Source organism: Myotis lucifugus, unplaced genomic scaffold (genome assembly GCF_000147115.1).
Source record: "Myotis lucifugus unplaced genomic scaffold, Myoluc2.0 scaffold_4, whole genome shotgun sequence".
NCBI lineage: Eukaryota > Metazoa > Chordata > Mammalia > Chiroptera > Vespertilionidae > Myotis > Myotis lucifugus.
In genome coordinates this window covers 6,989,691-6,994,902 of record NW_005871052.1, presented here as the reverse complement: position 1 = coordinate 6,994,902, position 5,212 = coordinate 6,989,691, and positions in this window count along the sequence as shown.

The window sequence follows — 5,212 nt, the reverse complement described above, 5'->3', positions numbered from 1 at the left end:
AATTCCTACGGGACTACCTCCTACTTCAACCAATCTAGACAATCCTGGGAGGGAAATGGGACAAATTTCCCTAGGAAAAAATACACCCTTTCCAAAACTCAAACAGGAAAGAATTCTAAAAACCTCAATAGGCCCAATTACCTATGGGAAGAAAATTGAAAGCCAGTCATCAGAAAGCTTCCAGCAACAAAAGCCCAGGGCCAGACGGCTCACAGGGGAGTTTTACCAAACATTCAAGGAAGAACTAAAACCCTACCCTCCTCAGACTACTACAAAAAATTCAAGAGGAACGAACGCTTCCAAGCTCATTTCTATGAAGCCAGCATCACCCTAATACCAAAACCAGGTAAAGACATCACAATGAAAGAGAATTACAGGCCAATATCCCTCATGAACATAGATGCCAAAATCCTCAACAAAATCTTAGCAAATCGGATCCAGCATTACATTAGAAGGATCATACACCGTGACCAAGTAAGATTTATTCCAGTGATGCAAGGATAGTACAATATCCGTAAATCAATAAAAGTGATACATCACATAAACAAAATGAGAGACAAAAATCACGTAATCATATCAATTAATGCAGAAAAGCATTTGACAAAATCCAACACCCTTCCTTGATAAAAACTCTCAGCAAAGTGGGAATAGAGGGATCATACCTCAACATAATAAAAGCCATATATGACAAACCTACAGCCATCATCATACTCAATGGGCAAAAACTAAAACCATTTCCCCTAAGAACAGGAACAAGACAGGGATGCCCACTCTCACTACTCCTGTTTGACATAGTACTGGAAGTGCTAGCCATTGCGATTAGACAAGAAGAAGAAATAAAAGGCATACAAATTGGAAAAGAAGAAGTAAAACTGTCATTATTTGCAGATGATATGATACTGTACATAGAAAACCCTAAAGATTCCATCAAAAACTACTAGACTTAATAAATGAATTCTGCAATGTAGTAGGATACAAAATTAACATCCAGAAATCTATGGCCTTTTTATACACCAATAATGAACTCACAGAAAGAGAAACAAAAAACAATCCCATTTACCATTGCACCAAAAAAATTAATATACCTAGGAATAAACTTAACTAAGGAGGTAAAAGATGTGTACTCTGAAAACTACACAACATTGAAAAAGGAGATAAAGGAAAACATAAACAAATGGAATAATATACCGTGTTCATGGATTGGTAGACTCAACATCATTAAAATGTCCATACTACCCAAAACAAACTATAGATTCAATGCAATCCCCATTAAAATACCAATGGCATATTTCACAGACCTAGAAAAAACTCTCAAAAATTCATCTGGAATAAAAAACGACCCCACATAGCCACAGCAATCAGAAGAACAAAGTTGGAGGGGTCCCAATACCGGATATCACATTATATTACAAAGCCACTGTTCTCAAAACTGCCTGGTACTGGCACAAGAACAGACATACAGATCAATGAAACAGAACAAAGAACCCAGAAATTGACCCAAGCCATTATGCTTAATTAATATTTGACAAAGGAGACAAGAGCATACAATGGAGTCAAGACAGTCTCTTCAATAAATGGTGTTGGGAAAATTGGACAGATACATGCATAAAAATGAAACTAGACTATCAACTTACACCGTACACAAAAATAAACTCATAATGGATAAAGGACTTAAATGTAAGACGGGAAACCATAAAAATCCTTGCAGAATCCATAGGCAGCAAAATATCAGACATATGTCATAGCAATATCTTTACCAATATGGCTCCTAAGGCAATGGAAACTAAGGAGAAAATAAACAAATGGGACTACATCCAAATAAAAAGCTTTTGCACTGCAAAAGAAGCCATTAACAAAACAACAAGAAGCCCACTGCATGGGAGAATGTATTTGCCAAGGTGACATCTGATAAGGGTTTAATCTCCAAAATCTATAAGGAACTCATACAACTTAAAAGAAAGATAAACATTCCAATCAAAAAATGGGCAAAGGACTTAAATAGACACTTCTTGAAAGTGGACATACAGAAAGCCAAGAGACATATGAAAAATGCTCAAAAACACTAATCATCTGAGAAATGCAAATCAAAATGACAATGAGATACCACCTCACACCAGTTAGGATGGCTTTCATCAACAAATCAACAAATGACAAGTGCTGGCAAGGATGTGGAGAAAAGGGAACCCTCGTGCAGTGCTGGTGGAAATGCAGATTCGTGCAGCCACTGTGGAAAACAGTATGGAGTTTCTTCAAAAAATTAAAAATGGAACTCCCATTTGACCCAATAATCGCACTCCTATTAATATATTCCAAGAAGTCAGAAACACCAATAAGAAAGGATATATGCACCCCTATGTTCATAGCAGCACAATCTACAATAGCTAAGATTTGGAAACAGCCTAAGTGCCCATCAGCAGATGGGTGGATTAAAAAAGTGTGGTACATCAGAGGACTGGGGGGGGGGGGGACATGCATAACCAAAGGACACAGACACTAGGGGGCTGACGGCATGTGCTGGGGGGTGTGGCCAGGGAGAGGTCAATGGGGGGGGGGGAAGGAAACATATGTAACACTATATGTAATGCTTCAAAAAAATAAAAAATAAACAATTCAAAAAAAAGAGGATTCATAAAATCTGAATAGGCCCATAACTACTGAGGAAATTGAAGCAGTAATCAACAAACACCCAGCAAACAAAAGCCCTGGTCCCGACAGCTTCACAGGAGAGTTTTACCAAACAAAGAAGAACTAAAACCTACCCTCCTCAAACTATTCCAAACAATTCAAGAGGAAGGACCACTTCCAAGCTCTTTCTATGAAACCAGCATTACCCTAATCTCAAAACCAGATAAAGATATTATAAAAAAGAAAAAAGAATTACAGGCCAATATCTAAGCATGGAACAGACCATCAAACCTCAGAGGGGAAGGTGGTGGGGGCGGAATTGGGAGGGAAGAGATCAATCAAAGAACTTGTATGCATATAAGCATAATCAATGAATACAGACAATGGAGTTGGGGTGAAGGCCAGGGCTGGGGGGCTAGGCAGGCTGGTAGAGGACAACGTGGGAAAAAGGGACATATGTAATACTTTCAATAATAAAGAATTTTAATAAATAAATAAAATAAATCAGCACTTATTCATTTCTTTCTATTTTTTCCCATCCCCTCTTTATTTCTGTTAATCATATTAGTATTTTTACTTTGACCAGATTTCTAACCAGACAAATGTAATGTGTCCCTGCCACCCGCAACTACACTTTCTTAACACCAACTCATTACCTACCCTTCTCTAAAGCCTGCTACCAGATCACCTTTGCCTGCCTGCTGCCTAGCTCCCTGGTCCTGACCGCCAACCTACAATCTAGTCCTCTCTTGGCCTGTTGATGAAGCCTCCCCTTGCTACCGACTCTGCTCCCCTGGGTTGTGTCTCTCCTTAAGCTCTTCTCTGAAACAGTCCTGGCATTGCCATCCCTGGGGCACCAGCAGGTCCTTGGTAGGTCCCTGGCCCTCACACTCTGCTCTGAGGTGATACAAACAGGGACTTGGAGCTTCCTGGCACTCAGCTACCCTGAACAGTATGTGCTGTGCAAGTACTTCCTACCCAGGCTCCTTTGAAATAAACTTCTATCAATAAGTTAAAGAAAACCAGAGGAAATAACATGCACCCAAAGACCACAAGTCTAATGACTTACAGAATAAGCCAACATCTAATCACTGATTGGATTGGATGACAGTAAATGAGAACATTTAGATATATTTCTATCCTTCACTCCCCAAATCCTTTTTGATGGCTGTTTTTTGTTTGTTTGTTTTGTTGTGTTTTGTTCCAGGGATTTCCTACTCCCTGCAGGAGAGGGACTCAGCCCTAGTCATAACCTCCTATGAAAAAAGTACAGTAGTCTGATAGTAGTTAATAATTCATGCCCAGGAGGAGAAAGACTCCATTTCAGCTATCTGTGCCTCCTGCCACTGAGCAAGACTCTAGCCTAGGCTAAGCCGAACACAATCCTGTCAGCCTCCAGACCTTTACTGCTGCCCTCCTCCCAGCTGGAATGTCACTCCCCCGCCACCCATATATCTGAACCATGCTCATTCTTCATACCTCTTTCTTGCTCTCCTATCACCTCCTCCAGGAAGCACATCTGCTTCTCAACCACACAATTTAACTCACCAATCTAACCCCTGTTGCTCCATGTAAGTTAGTTTAGACTCCACAATAGTACCATCAGACTCTTTCTTGACTTCCCTGGGACACAGCATAAACCTGAGCCTGTAGCTGGGGCTCAGCAAAGACACATGGGAGATGCTTGTCATAGAAACAAAATCAGGGTTTTCTATTCTTTTTGCAGAACTAGCTAGAAAATGGACTGCTCAGATGCAGGCATTTAAAAAGAAAACCTCCAGCATCCTGGGGAGCAGCTACCAAAGACACCACAGGTATCCCCAAGTCATTGAACCACACAGAGTGTTAGAGCAGAAAGGAATCTTAATCATTTGCTCCAAAACTTTTAAACTGGGGTATGCATACCTTTGGGGGGTCCGTGGCAGTATACCAAGGGGATCCACAAAGCCACAGGATGAACATGGCATGCTTTCTTAGAGTGTCAATTTTACCCAAGTATAAGAAATTTAAAACATTTCAATATTAAAACAAATATGGCTATATTATAAGAAGAATGAAATTGTTTCATGTGTTTTTAGGATAAAACATGAGACCTCAAAGACACTTTAGACCATGTAGTAGGCTGTTTTGAGTTACCGCCATCCATCCCTCTCCTCTACCTTTGCTGGGATTTCATTTTCCCTCTCCTCTATCATTAGGGTTACTTCAATTAAGAAAATAAATAGAAGTTTGAGAAGATTGATCTAGTCTAGTCCCCTCTTTTCACAGTTAGGAAAACTGAGGCCCATGGAGGAGAAATGATTTGGCCAAAGCCACAGACAGTGAGTTCAGCAAGAGCTAGGACCTCAATCCACCCCCATCAGATGTACATTTTTTTCTAGTGACTTGTTCAGGTGACTCCTGACTGAAAACTAAACGTCTTTACTAACTCTGTTCCACTCATTGTACCTACCCTTCAGCATTGTTTTTTTCTTTGCCAAGGGTTACATAACCTATCCTTAGAGAAGCTTGTGGCATCAGCAGCTCTGAGAGCAGGCCAGAGCCTTTAGTCCCTTTCTATAGTTTCTAATGCAGTGAATAATGCTGC